Source organism: Salvelinus alpinus, chromosome 32 (assembly GCF_045679555.1).
Source record: "Salvelinus alpinus chromosome 32, SLU_Salpinus.1, whole genome shotgun sequence".
NCBI classification, from domain to species: Eukaryota; Metazoa; Chordata; class Actinopteri; order Salmoniformes; family Salmonidae; genus Salvelinus; species Salvelinus alpinus.
The window spans coordinates 6,524,268-6,540,115 of NC_092117.1; the positions used below are offsets into that span (position 1 = coordinate 6,524,268).

Consider the following 15,848-nt stretch of genomic DNA (forward strand, 5'->3'; position numbering starts at 1 on the left):
CCAGCTCGGAAGCCAGATTGCATAGCGGAGAAGGTACGGTGGGATTGGAAATGGTCGGTGATCTGTTTGTTAATTTGGCTTCCGAAGACCTTAGAAAGGCAGGGTAGGATAGATCTAGGTCTGTAGCAGTTTGGGTCTAGAGTGTCTCCCCCTTTGAAGAGGGGGATGACCGCGGCAGCTTTCCAATCTTTGGAGATCTCAGATGATACGAAAGAGAGGTTGAACAGGCTAGTAACAGGGGTTGCAACAATTTCGGCACATAATTTTAGAAAGAGAGGATCCAGATTGTCTAGCCCGGCTGATTTGTAGGGGTCCAGATTTTGCAGCTCTTTCAGAACATCAGCTATCTGGATTTGGGTGAAGAAGAAATGGGGGAGGCTTGGGCGAGTTGCTGTGGAGGGTGCATGGCAGTTGACCGGGGTAGGGGTAGCCAGGTGGAAAGCATGGCCAGCCGTGGAAAAATTCTTATTGAAATTCGCAATTATCGTGGATTTATCGGCGGTGACAGTGTTTCCTAGCCTCAGTGCAGTGGGCAGCTGGGAGGAGGTGCTCTTATTCTCCATGGACTTTACAGTGTCCCAGAACTTTTTTTAAAGTTTGTGCTACAGGATGCAAATTTCTGTTTGAAAAAGCTAGCCTTAGCTTTCCTAACTGCTTGTGTATATTGGTTCCTAACTTCCCTGAAAAGTTGCATATCACGGGGGCTATTTGATGCTAATACAATACGCCACAGGATGTTTTTGTGCTGGTCAAGGGCAGTCAGGTCTGGAGTGAACCTAGGGCTATATCTGTTCCTGGTTCTACATTTTTTGAACGGGGCATGCTTATTTAAGATGGTGAGGAAGGCACCTTTAAAGAATAACCAGGCATCCTCTACTGATGGGATGAGGTCAATATCCTTCCAGGATACCCGGGCCAGGTTGATTAGAAAAGCCTGCTTGCTGAAGTGTTTTAGGGAGCGTTTGACAGTGATGAGGGGTGGTCGTTTGGAGGCCACTGTGTTCTTGGGGATCTTCAATGCTGCAGTATTTTTTTTGGTACCCTTCCCCAGATCTGTGCCTCGACGCAATCCTGTCTCGGAGCTCTACGGACAATTCCTTCAACCTCATGGCTTGGTTTCTGCTCTGATATGCACTGTCAACTGTGGGACCTTATAGAGACATGTGGGATCCCGGTGGGCTCCCGAGTGGCGCAGCGGTCTAAGGCACTGTATCACAGTGCTAAAGGTGTCACTACAAACCCTGGTTCGATCCCGGGCTGTATCACAACCGGCCATGATCGGAAGTCCCATAGGGCAGAGCACAATTGGCCCAGCGTCGCCCTGGTTAGGGTTTGGCCGGTGTAGGCCGTCACTGTAAATAAGAATTTGTTCTTAACTGACTTGCCTAGTTAAATAAAGGTTAAATAAATAAAAAAGTGTGCCTTTCCAAATTTACCACAGGTGGACTCCAATAAAATTGTAGAAATCATCTCTCAAGGATGATCAATGGACACAGGATGCACTTGAGCTCCATTTCGAGTCTCTTAGCAAAGGGTCTGAATACTTAAGGTATTTCTGTTTTTTATTTCTATAAATTGTCACCATTTTTTTTTTTTTTTTTTGCTTCGTCATTACGGGGTATTGTTTGCAAATTGCTGAGGATTTTTTAGTTTTTTAATCCATTTTAGAATAAGGCTGTAACATAACAAAATGTGGAAAAAGTCAAGGGGTCTGAATACTTTCCGAAGGCACTGTATAATGTGATTTGACGTAATTTTATCTGTGGCCAATGACCTTAAGCTTTCTTGGATGGGCACTTCTAATGATACTCCATGTCAGGGCTTGAATCTTTTTGCTCTACCCTTAGATTTGGCGGTGACGTAGTGTCCCTATGAGTGACAGAACACCGAGCCAATCACGGCACAACTAGAGAACATTACCCAATCACGGTGCAACTAGAGAACATTACCAACCCCTACACTCCGTATTTTCTGCTGGCTACCCCGTCAACACAGAAAGTACTGAGCTAGGCTGAAACACCTGTGTTTTGGAGCCGCCTTACTCAAGAAAGCAATTATTATTTTATGCATTTTCTACATGGTTTGCAAACTGATATGTGACATGTATTAATGTAAAAAAACAACATGCAAAACAGCTTAAAAGCTGTACCCCATCTGCCCTGAATGACGGGTTGCCACTGATCACTCATTAATCTCGACATTTCCCATCAACATTCATCTCTTAAAAACCATTGCCACCTCTTTACTGCCTCTTGCAAGAGAATGAAAACACAGAGCTTTGTTTATTATTTGACATTTATTAGGAAGGCACTGTTTATTGGGACATGAACATCAGGTGCTAAATAAAGTGTGGACAGATTTGTTATATATGTATATATAAGAAGAAAATAATGAATAAAAAACGATTAAGGATATATTAATACCAACATACAAATAGGTATTACTGTGAATAGATCAATGAGGCTTGAACAATGCCTCACACTGTCACAATGTCATGATGTCAAATCTACAATGTATGTCCTATAACTCTGTGCTGTTGTTTTTGTCGCACTGCTTTGCTTTATCTTGGCCAGGTCGCAGTTGTAAATGAGAACTTGTTCTCAACTGGCCTACCTGGTTAAATAAAGGTGAATTTAAAAAATACAAAAAAAATACAAAAACACACAGCCAATGTAAATCCCCACGATAACGGCAAATGTAATGCAACATATTTACACTAGCAGGACCCCACCCTTACGGGAGGTAAATCATGATGTTGTTTGTATTTCTTCAGCTATTGGGTCTCTGGATTCTATAGCATTCTTAAGTCCCACATTTCCCCATGGGATAATGGTACTTGTTTCTTTCCCTTTAAAATTCAATGATTTGACAGGCAAACCATGAACCCATGTCACTCACAATTTAAAAAAAACACACACTCATGTCGAAGAAAACTATACTATCAAGGCCTGTATTCATAAAGACTTAAGTCGCTAGAAGTGCTGTCCATTACCGAATAAGATGATATTTTACTGACTCATTTACAGCATGTTAACACCTGGTTTAGACAGAGGTGGAACCAATTGATATAGAGACCTTCCCTGGCAAGATCCTCAGAGGATTAAAACGTAAAGTAGACATGTACGGAAAAACTCTCTCTTTGAAAGGATGCGTGAATTTGTGAAGTTCCGTGTTATCAACTGGGTCAACAAACGAAAGCTCTCCCTTTTTCCAGTTCAGCTGCATTCGGATTCTCTGGGGCTTTCTCACTTTGAGGGGAGTGCATGGAGTACATTCGTCCGACAAGGAATGTGTAGTATATTCCCCGTCTTTACACTGCACACCAAAGGATCCATGTCTAAAGCCAATCGTTTGCTTCCTCTGGACAGACTCTGAAGCTACACCCAGAGCCCAGGCTTTATTTCCTCCAACCTCAATGTCCCAACTATGTGTCCCCGAGTTAAAGCCCTTAGAGCCTAGGACCACAAAGAGGTCGTCATACCTCTCTGGGTTATCAGGAAGCTGCAGTGCGTCTTTGCTGTATGTCACACTCATCAGATCCTCGGACAGGATGAGATGCGGATGGGCCGTGTTGGGGTCCAGAATCACAGGAGTGTATTTAACTATTTCCTGCATCTTCTCCCAGACTCTGAACTGCAGGTTGCCTAGGTACTTTGCCACGTGGATCAGTGATCCTGAAACCTTCTGTGGATTTGACAGGGTGCACTTTGCTTTTTTGACTGTCGCCTTGAAGTTCTGCAGGAATGAGATATCGTCGGCTCCCAGCTCTTTCTCTACGGCTCTGACTGTGTCTGAAAGTGATGATATCTCCCTGCTCATCTCTTCAATCTTTTCTGTCATCGTCTGACTCTTTTGCTTCTCTTCCTTCCTCAGTGCAGCAATCCTGGCTTCCTCTTCATCCTGTAGAAACTGGTGAAGCTTCCCAAACTCCTCCTTAATCTGCTTCTCTGTGTGCTTGGCCTGTGTCTTAATGTGCTCTGCTGTTTGATCACAGGTCAGTTTAACTTCATTTAAGACCTCCAGCATCTCCTTTAGGGGCTTCAGTGCAGTCTTAACTTCCTCCCTATGATCCATTGCAGCTTCATCTATGGGGATGCAGTCATGCTTTTTATGGTTCTTTGAATCCCGGCACACTACACAAATTGACTGCTTATCATCCAGACAGAACAGTTTGAGTTTCTCACTGTGCAGACTGCAATGCACCTCTGACCCTGTTGAATATCCCTGACCTTTCTCCTGTAAGTAGGCATCACACAGGTTCTTTAAAGCTAGGTTACATGGGGGGTTATCCATTGACAATCTTTTCCGGCACATTGGACATTCTCGAGATCCCTTCTGTTTCCAGAATTCCTTCAGAATGGGTACATGACAGGAAAACCGGATCCCTGAAGATGTCACAGCACACAGTACAGCAGAGATCCTCCTCTGGGAGGGAAGGTTTAGATGCCATTTTCTCACCACCACCGTCTCTCTTCTGTGATGGCTTCTGGAATTGAGGTTTACTTTCACTTTTGAAAACTTACAGCAGTGAGGTCAGTAGAACTTGGAAATCACAATGTATAGTAGATTATGCTGTTTCTTCAACCATCTTCAATGGTTATTTGAATGTTGATTATTTCCAACAATTATAAATCCATAGATAAGGCAAATAAATCATTTAGACCGAATGTTGCGAGCATTACTGAATAGCTACATGCTACAGTGTGGTTCCGTTGTGAACTCTACTACTTCCTGGTTGACAGATAATACATGGGTGGAGCTCTCTGCAAAGTAGGAGTCTGCATACATCTCACGTGTGTGTGTGTGTGTGTTATCAAATTGCAGAAGTAGAACAAGCTCTCTTCAATACAGGACATTAACAAAACTCTAGCTCCAATTTACAATTACACAACACAAGGTTGCCACTACAATATCATCGTATATCATTAAAAACATGTCATCAATGGCAGTCATATGCTGCCTTCAAATGCTCTTCGGAATCTCGTATTTCCCAGTTGGTGAAGTCGTTTATACAACATGCGTGCATTCAAGTGCTTTTTAAGAGATTTAGGCGTTAATATTGAGTTTGTCCCCCCCTTTGCTCCTTTAACAGCCTCCACTCTTCTGGGAAGTCCTTCCACTAGATGTTGGAAAATTGCTGCGGGGACTTGCTTCCATTCAAACACAAGAGCATTAGTGAGGTTGGGCACTGATGTTGGGCGATTAAGCCTGGCTCGTAGTCGGCGTTCCAATTCATCTCAAAGGTGTTTGATGGGGTTGAGGTCAGGCCTCTGTGCAGGCCAGTCAAGTTCTTTGTTACGTTCCCCAGTTTCTGTGTTGTAGTTTGTGTATTTGTATGTATGTGTGTGTTTCAGGATGGCTTCCTGAATTCCCCCAAGCAGCTGATTGGTCGGCCATTGCTAATTAGACCTGACCCGTGTATTTATTAGAGGTTTAACCTTGATCTTTTGTTTGGGTTACATCCCTGTGTTTTTGTATACGTGTTTGTTTTGGGCTTCGTACCTTTGCCTTTCATGACATGTTGTATTTTTGGGTGGAGTATTAAACCCCCCTTATTACGTATTCCTGCGCCTGTCTCCAATCCTTTATACAACGTGACAGCTGCCTCCACTATTCCAGCACCATTTCAACTTCAACATCATCAAATCACCTCTGCTTAGTCTAATATAGTGACAACTAAAAGATACCAAAAATTATTAAGTCCAATCAACATAAGTTAAATATGATGTGGCTCTGCATGGTTCTGATTTCTGTGTGTGTGTTTGTGCGTGTGCGTGCGTTCGTTCATGCAAGTAGAAAAACTAGACCGGACGTGCGCGTGCATCTGTGATCGCGCGCAAGTTGATTTTGTCCATCCACACTAGACACGATCAGGACACACAGTTTGAAATATCAAAACGAACTCTGAACCAACTATATTAATTTGGGGACAGGTCAAAAAGCATTAAACATTCGTGGCAATTTAGCTAGCTACTGAACTGGAGTGTGGACCTCAGTTCATCTTTCAGTCACCCATGTGGGTATATGCTCCTAAAAACCAATGAGGAGATGGGAGAGCCGAGAGTTGCAGCGCATCAAGCATCACAAATAGAACCAAGTTCTATTTTAGCGCCTGTCTACGCAGGCGCTTGTTGGCGGGTGTGGGTGCAATGACGCGGGCGGTGTGGTTAGAATGTCACCCTACTTGTAGAGAAACGGCAGTGCCATCCTCCTCTCTTTCATGTTGACAAAACGGTCTATCACTCTGTCATACAGTACATGCATTTTATTTTTTGTTGTCCTAGGCTACCGGGCTAAAATGCTTGCATTAGCCTTCTACACAGTGGCAACCTGTCATTCAGGGCAGCAAAAAAACTGTACTAATAAATTAATCAATATCAAAAACAAGAAACAAATAAATAGTTGAATAACAATAATATGATTTGTGATATAGTAATAGAAAAATAAATTCCAACAGTTAAATTTCACATTACGTACATTATTACATATTGATTGATGTTAATGATTGGTATCTATACACATAATTGGTATTAATTACATAATATAAATTACATATATTTTCCCCCTGTTTTTAATCACTTCAAGACCCAAAAACTAAGTACTGAGATTTTTTTTATGTGCCTATTTTGCATGTTCATTTGGCATTAATAGGTGTCACATATCAGTTTCCAAACAATGTAAAAATATAAATAATCATTGAATTAATAAAGCCGCATACAAACATGGTCTTTTTTTTGCTTGCTTGAGTAAGGCAGCACCAAAATGCAATTGTTTCAGCATAACTCAGTGTTTTCTCAGTAAGATACTTTCAAAATCTTAGCTAGCAGTCATAATCATGAATGAAGTCGACAATCTACTGGCAAATCCTTTTCAAGAAATAATGAAGATAAATTATAAATAAAATGTATCAGTGCTCATCGGCCATTGGACATAAACATTACACAACTAGTTGGAAATGGCAAATTCAACAATGAGTGGTTTGGAAGGAATCAGTGGCTAACTGCAGGCATTACAAAGCAATCCCTAGCCTGCTATAGTGAGTGTGTGGTCTAAGTATGGGTTTAATGGTCTATTTTCCAAGCTTAAAACGATAAAAATTCAACATTGGCCATGCTGTCAATCCAGCATGAATCTGCTGCGCTCAAAACAACTGAAAACTCGGAACTGGGAAATCTCAGACATCCGTGAGTTCAAGACAACTGGGGAAAAAATAGCTCCGACTGGAAAACAAGAGCTCCGACCTGAAGATCACTGTGTTCCCAGTTGTCTTGAAAGCACCATATATCCAGAGAATGGCAGATGACAAAGTTAGATGACAAAATTTGCCACGAAGGACCGCCGCGCCACCTTCCTGTTCAAATTAGAAAAACACAACAAGGTGAATCCAAAAATTGATTGTATGCTACTGCATAAATTATGTATAATATGCCAGGGAGATATACTGTAGCTAAGAAAGTAATACTTAGTGTATGTTGTGTAGTAAGCTGTTAGTAGCCCATGTGCCTCACCCTAATAATTTGGTCTATTTTCCCCTCATAATTTAGCCTACTGTTCTGATTTGGCTGTTGGGACAGCTTTATGTAGACCATAACAGTTTGTGGGCACCGTTTGTCACCGTTATAATGCAATTAATGGACTGTTTAGTAGGGATGCACGATATATCAGAATCGGCCAATTTTAGCTAAAAATGCCAACATCGGTATCGGCCCGATGTCTAGTTTAACGCCGATGTTAAAAACCGATGTCAAAGCTACCGTGCATACCTATATACGTAGGTACATGACATAATGTAATATTTCATGCTACACGTGCAACACAGCATTCCTAAACTAGCCCACAATGTCTGCTGTGTGTATCGAGCAGTCAACAAGTCGAGCAGTCATTTGAAAGAGTAAGACAATTTCAGCGATACAACTCAAAGGCGAAATCCATTAAAGTCAAGATAATGGAATTCATTGCCCTTGACAATCAAACGTTCTCTGTCGTGGGTGATGTTGGCTTTCACCGACTGGTCGAACACTGATACACACTACCAAGTGCGCTATTTTTCAGATGTTAATAGTACTGCTATTAGCTTCACGACATACATATAATGGAACGCCGTTTGGGTCTTTGTATGTCAAAGAAGAAACAGTAGCACTGTCAACGCTGTACAAAAAAACAAGCAAATGCCGGCCACAAACGATGTGTTTACAATACCACGTTGGTAATAAAGCATAATTTGTTTGACTGCAACTTCTGGGGTAGCTAGCTTTAGCTTGGTACCTAGCTAGCACCAATACAACCAGCCTGAAAACAATGACCAGTAGAACCTGCAGTCATTTTCATTATTCTTAGCAATGATTTAGGAATCCTTGTGAGTAAGTATTAGCTATGTTGCCACTTGTTATTTACCTATTGAAATTGAACTTCAGTTCATGAAAATAAATAGCTATTCAGCAACTTAACCCTGTTGCCCAAAGCTAACGTTATAAGCAGCCAGCTAGGTCCATCTGGCTAATGAGGCTCGACCGGACCGGGTTATGTGTTGTGAAGCTAGCCACAATAAGGATTAGGCACAATAGTGGAATTTGCGGTTTGCCTTCAAAATAAAAGTATGTCATTGACAGTAATGCAAATTAATACAAATAATAGCCATACATTTATTTTGAAGGCTAACCGCAAAGTCCACGAATGTTGCTAATCCTTATTTTGGCTAGCTTCATATAAATGGGTCCGACCACCATTAATCAAATAAGAACTGTCTGATAAATTAGGGTTATTTTAGATGATGACACCTAGCTACAGTATATAGTTAGCTAGCTAACGACAGCTGTCCCGTGTGGCTCAGTTGGTAGAGCATGGCGCTTGCAGCTTGCAGCGCCAGGGTTGTGGGTTCATTCCCCACGGGGGACCAGGATGAATATGTATGAACTTTCCAATTTGTAAGTCGCTCTGGATAAGAGCGTCTGCTAAATGACTTAAATGTTTAAAAAAATGTGGAACAGATGTTGTGTTATTTTACACATCAAATAGTGTTATATACGTCTATCTTTTTTGACACACAAAGACCCAAACGGCGTTTCATAGAAATCCTGGTTGAGAATGAAATGACTGAACAAATGAACAACGAAATAGCACAGCAAGTAATTGAAAGAAATAGGTTTTGTGGTGGTGGGGTAGCCAGCGGAAAATACGGAGCGTAGGGGTTGGTAATGTTCTCTAGTTGCGCCGTGATTGTGTTGTTTAGTGTTTTGTAGTGGCTTTGCTGGCATGCATCAAAAACAGTTGGGGGGAGTTTGCCAACCAAGATTTAAAATCGCCACTGCTACATCGAGCTACATATTGAACTTCCATCCTCTCAGGCCATGAATTATGGTTGGATCAGAATCGCCTTTATAATCATTTGCCAGTATGGAGAATTAAGTACTACCACAAGTTCAAATCCCTATCTCCATCCATGGCTAATTTAGGAAAGTGCCAATTTTAGCTAGCTAGCTAGCTAGTCACCGCGATAATACAATTCAAGTTGTTTCTGTCGTATGACGCATGCTCTCAATGCAATTTGATAGGAGTGATGGCAAAATCCAAGCTGGCTTCACTTGACACATTTTTGGGTGCGAAAGGACCATTCACAGATGAGCTCGCTCCGTTTAGCTCAACGCTGATTGGCACCTTTTTTATAAAAAGTTTTTATCAAGGAAGGCCAAATGCTCGCTGGCTTCCTTTGCATTCAATGCTACGGGTGGCGACAATGTCATACTCGTTGGACCAGACAGCATCAGATAGATGGCCTACACGTAGAGAGACAGAGAGGTGCTGCTTCATTCGCTCACATGCTTTCTCCTGTGAGATACATTCAGCTTCTTGCAAATTGAAGGGAAATGATGAAACACAGAGAGACGAAAGACACATTATTTTATTTTTGTATTTTTTTCTTGGTCAATTGTTTTGGGAAGACTGGCTCCCCTTAGCATCCATGAATACACGCCACTGGCTTTGATCTAACTTGATTAAATGAGCACCATTCTACATTCATCACTGAAATTCGCCAGAGAAGCCAGTTCTCTGGGCAGCCGAACGAGTGGAGCATCCCACAAAGTAGAGAATCCCACACAAGCGCAGAAGTTTAGGATTTTATGCTATTGTGAAGAGGCTTCCAAAGAATTTGGAACCGCAGCCACTCCATAACAAACACAGTTGAAGTCAGAAGTTTACATACACCTTAGCCAAATACATTTAAACTCCGTTTTCCACAATTCCTGACATTAAAAATTCCCTGTCTGTGGTCAGTTAGGATCACCACATTATTTTAAGAATGTGAAATGTCAGAATCATAGTAGAGAGAATTATTTATTTCAGCTTTTATTTCTTTCATCACATTCCCAGTGGGTCAGAATTTTACATACACTCAATTAGTATTCGGTAGCATTACCTTTAAATTGTTTCACTTGGGTCAAACTTTTTGGGTAGCCTTCCACAAGCTTCCCACAATAAATTGGGTAAATGTTGGCCCTTTCCTCCTGACAGAGCGGGTGTAACTGAGTCAGGTTTGTAGGCCTCCTTGCTCGCACACTCTTTTTCAGTTCGGGCCAAAAATGTTCTATAGGATTGAGGTCTTGGCTGATTTCTTTTGATTTTCGCATGATGTCAAGCAAAGAGGCACTGAATTTGAAGGTAGGTCTTGAAATACATCCACAGGTACACCTCCAATTGACTCAAATGGTGTCAATTAGCCTATCAGAAGCTTCTAAAGCATTTTCTGGAATTTTCCAAGCTGTTTAAAGGCACAGTCAACTTAGTGTATGGAAACTTCTGACCCACTGGAATTGTGATACAGTGAATTATAAGTGAAATATTCTGTCTGTAAACAATTGCTGGGAAAAATGATTGTGTCATGCACAAAGTCCTAACCGACTTGCCAAAACTATAGTTTGTTATAAAGAAATTTGTGGAGTGGTTGAAAAACGAGTTTTAATGACTCCAACCGAAGTGTATGTAAACTTCCGACTTCAACTGTAAGTGTACAATTTTTTTTTTAAAGAAAGCTCACTCTCCCTAATGTGTGATTCAGGACCAACAGAGAAACGCATATTCATTGTAGATATGCATCAGCTGAGGATCCACAACACAGATAGCTACAGAAATGTAGCCTTCCCTTCAGCACAACTTCAAAATCAAGGATCACCTCAAAGCCAGAGCAAGTTGTTTGTTCTGAGGCTTGACAGATGTCATGTGACAAACTCATGTCTAATATTTGAGGAGTCCAACACAACTTGCTTGTGGCGGACATTTTACTGTGAATGTAATATGTATACATACAGGAAAAACACATCCTCTGATTTACTTCCCATAAGACACTAAATTCCCTCTATTCATCACATTAAAGATCACACTTTACTTACAAGATTCTTTGTAAACCAGATCAACCAGCCTGGAGTAGGAAGCCCTCTCAGATAGTCAACAAGCCTACGACTCTAGACAGACCCTCTTTAAGATCTCTTTTTCCTCAGTCTTCTGACTTCTGAGACTAACTGGGTGAGGTGATATGGACTGGGCCCTTCACCCTCAGACCAACAAGGGAGTCTGGGGTTCTGGTTGCTTTCAGCACAAGGCGTGCCCAGATGGACATGTCACCACATGCCTCCTGAGAATGTGGCACCCACTCAACAACTGCAGCAGATCATATCAAAACATTTGGCCCCCCCATCCAAACCCAGCCCATGCAGAATAGACTGGACATTACAAGATGTCTGGAATTAGCTACAGGACAACCCTGGGGCTTGACTCACAAGCTCTCTTACTGTGTTGATTACATACATTGGTCAGCCAATCCATTTCACTAAGTTCATTAACAACATGTATGCATAACATTGACATACTGAAACGTAATTATGGTCTTCGTGGAACTGTAAAACTGCATGGTTGACAGTCGCATGTGTTTTTTTCATCCAGCTTCCAACTGTCTATCTCAGAAGCATGATAAGAGATGTAAACACTATAAAAAAAATAAAATAAAGCTAAAAAAAAAAAGACAAATGAGAGTAATGTGATACTGGTATGGTGGAAAATATTTCCCTAAGTGTATATTTTTTCAGTCTAATTTCAACTCTTGTAACTCAGTGTCACTACCAGTGAATGAGAACAGCTGTTGTGTGCTGTAGCAATCCGTTAGGCTCCACATGTTCGAGAACTGCTGTCTGCTTGCTTAAAAGAAAAATAGCTGAACTATGATAAACCTCACACAGCCAGGGATCCCTACTCTCATTCTGAGACTTCAAGTGAGCCGTGTTCATATATAACATAGCTCTCACCACAAGGTCTGGTGTACTACAGAGAAAAATAGCGGGAGCTGTTACGCAATATAGTTTTGACTTTTTCTTTCTCGACAAATGGCAGAGGAGAGAAGCTGTCCAGTGCTGAGCGTGGATCTCACCAAACATGGCTCGAAAAGGCCAGAGAAACAGCTTAGTCCTCTAATTGTGAGGACCCCTCTCTTCCATAAACAGCTTCCACACTGGCTGTGAGCCCGAGGGTTCTACACATTCCACATAAGAGCCATTGGATGTTCAGGGGCTAGCAGTTTTAAACAACTGCAATATAAAAGGAAATGCATGCAATTCTTTACATATTCTAGTTTTCTGGGTTTCTAGTGTTTCAGGGAAAGACCATTAGTAATTGTCGAGAGGGAAAATATGGCCAACACATACCTACTGGACTGGAGTATTCTGATAATCCTACAAGTTCTTACAAGATAAAGTGAAAAACAAGTGAGGTGGCACTCTTTTCACGGGAGGAAAAACATCCACCCAGTGTGTTGACCTGGCTAATGAAAGGTTAGTGCTTCTGAGATTGGAGGGTAGTTGTTGTCGGTGCTGCGGCTAGCTAGCATGGCCATGAAAAGCCCTGACAGTTATTGGGCATTGACAATGACCAGATCCTGAGGACAGAGTGGGCTTGGCACGTGTGAAGGTCCTGGGGAAGGCGCTGGCTCACCACATGGACACAATGTCTCACATTTTTAGAGAGCCAGTCTGGGCACAACCTGACAGCTCAGCTTTTAGAGCCAGTGTAATGAGAATGTCACTGAGCTGAAAGTTTACCAGGGACGATACGGTTGCCTCACAAGGAGTCTAGGCTGCCCTCCAAGATCTCTTGGTAGAGAATACACAAAGAATCACAGATAGAGAGAGGATAAACAATTATACTTATTGTTAGGCACCTGGCCAAAAGTACAGAACAATACAAAGATGAAACTGGGATTATTATTTTTTTTAAACATACAATATAGATATAGATCAGATGCCATTTGTCTGACATAGAGTATAAGATTTGATCATTCTGTAACTGGAAGACCTCATCTACACTGTCACCGCCAGAGGACAAGCCACGACCTAAGATGTGGATTCCTGTCGGCTTAGACAATCGGGAACCCTAACGTGTTTATGTGAGCATGATTAATTTTCAGGTTATTTCCTGAGAGAGTGTTGAAAGTTTCACATTATTTCGGGGTGGTGTTTTGACTCAGACATGGAATGCAGGCTTACTGTTGAGTTTTCCCCATGTTATAACTCCCTGAGTGGTTGTGTGACCTGACTACTTGATTCTTTTGTCATAGGATACAGTAGCTACACATATCTAAAAAGAGCAATGCGACAATCCAGTCATTTCAAGTACTTAGACAAAAGTAACAACGTAGGTCTCTAAAAATGTCTCAATATCTGCCGATTTTAAGTGTGCCACCCCATGTCTGTCTATCCTCTTACCGTGACACAAGCACTACAGGGCACTAATAGCCTATTATCTGGCAGCTCCAAGAATGATAGCTTTATCTTTCAGTTGGATAAGCAGGCACTCAGCTTCATCACGACAGTGTGGTGATGTAACTGGTGTGAAATGGCTAGCTAGTTAGCTGTGCGCGCTGGTAGCATTTCAATCGGTGACATCACTCGCTCTGAAACCTTGAGGCAGTTGTTTCCCTTGCCCTGCAAGAACCCCGGCTTTCTTCGAGCGATAGCTAACGATGCTTGTTCAGAGGGTCCCTGGTTCAAGCCCAGGTTGGGACAAGGAGAGCGACGGAAGCAAGACTGTTACATTGATGCTGTTGTCCCGGATCACTCAGATGGGCTCTGCACAGCTGCTGGGGTTGCTGCAGAGAAGGAGGAGGTCAACCGGTGTGAAATGCCCTCAGAACAACCTCAATTCATCGGGGTATGGACTCCACAAGCTGTCGAAAGGGTGGTAGACCATTCTTGATACACACAGGAAACTGTTGAGCGTGAAAAACCCAGCAGTGTTGCAGTTCTTGACACGCTCAAACCAGTGTACCTGGCACCTACTACCATACCCCGTTCAAAGGAACTTAAATCTTTTGTCTTGCCCATTCATCTTCTGAGTGGCACACGTACACAATCCACGTCTCAATTGTCTCAAGGCTTAAAAATCCTTCTTAACCTGTTTCCTCCCCTTCATCTACACTGATTGACGTGGATTTAACAAGTGACATCAATAAGGGATCAGAATTGTTACCTGGATTCCCCTGGTCAGTCTGGCATGGAAAGAGCAGGTGTTCCTAATGTTTTGTACACTCAGTGTACAGCTTACAACTGGCTCATTCATCCCCCTTCTCTCCCCTGTAACTATTCCCCAGGTCGTTGCTGTAAATGAGAATGTGTTCTCAGTCAACTTACCTGGTAAAATAACGGTAAAATAAAAAATAAAAATAAATAAATGCTTGGCTTTTACATTTTAATTTGATATTCTACCGTGCCTGCATGGTGCAGTGTGGGGCATATGGCAAGACTGGATGCTTTTGTCGAAACAGCTGTCAACAAGTGTTTTTGTTTCCCCTTGTTTTTCCACCAGAGCTTGCAGTGCCAGCGAGAGGGTGACAAGAAATCAATCACCAAACCATAAATTCTCTATTCACTTTCTTGTTTACTCACTTCCATTGGCGGGCTTCTCTTTGTGTGCTCAGACCTCGAAAAGCCAAAGCATAACACTTCATGTAGCACTATCCACTTTGGCCAATGGGAGCAGATGGAGAAAAGGGGGAAGGGAGGTTGCTAAGCAACATGCAGTAACATTAACACAGAATGGAAACAGAAACCTTTCTGGTGTGTCTGGCAGAAACATCCGGCCTGCCCAGAGAACCATCAGTTATTTAGAATAAAGAGAATGTTGTTTTCAAATGCACTCACAATCTGGTACTGTCTAGGATCTGTAAACAAATCATATGCCATCAAGCAATATGACATAACAAAAGCTCTTGATTTGGGTATTTGATGTATAATAATAATAATTGACAACAACTCCTAGATTAATATGCTGGCTTTAAACCTGCCTTGGTTTCCATTCGCACTGAAAAAATACATGCAAGTTGGATAAATGCATTTAGAGTCTAAGAAAATCTATCTAGCTACAGCTTACCATAAACTGGCTTTGGTTTCGATAGAAAATTCTCCCTTCTGACTAAGATCCTAAAGATGTTAAAAAAAACTTATAATGGGCATATAAAGCACCTCTTGAGACAAATCTGAAATTCAGTTTTGATTCGTCTCGTGGTTGTTCTTCTCACTTCAAAGCGGTCCAAGTAACATGATTCTAAAGGATTGATCAAATATTTACCACTCAACACAAATAATTAATCATCAGCCTGAGAAGACATTAATCATCCGCCTGGGAAGACAGAAACAACAAGCCATAGACAATTCTCTCAAAAAATAACTATTCAGAGTACTTACAATTCCATTTTCCTTTTTAGTCATTTATCAGATGCTCTTATCCAGAGCGACTTACCGCAGTTGGCCCGTACAATTTTGTGCTGTTCACATGTTATGGGGTGACATTTGTGTTTGCAATGCACCTGT

At 41.8% G+C, this 15,848-nt stretch overlaps 1 protein-coding gene and 1 pseudogene across 5 annotated transcripts in view; both read right to left on the reverse strand.

Annotated features, from left to right (window-relative positions):
* Nucleotides 1-15,848, reverse strand: part of LOC139562262 (sorbin and SH3 domain-containing protein 1-like) — a 70,836-nt gene that overhangs the window by 52,746 nt on the left and 2,242 nt on the right. For 2 of the 5 annotated variants that reach the window (XM_071379794.1, XM_071379791.1), the window contains exon 1: nucleotides 11,385-11,559. The exons of the other annotated variants lie outside the window; for them this stretch is intronic. The gene's annotated coding sequence lies outside the window, so the exon portion shown is untranslated. Of the gene's footprint in view, nucleotides 1-11,384; nucleotides 11,560-15,848 lie in introns of those variants that run through there. 5 annotated transcript variants of the gene reach the window in all.
* On the reverse strand, nucleotides 2,278-4,728 carry LOC139562273 (E3 ubiquitin-protein ligase TRIM35-like; annotated as a pseudogene).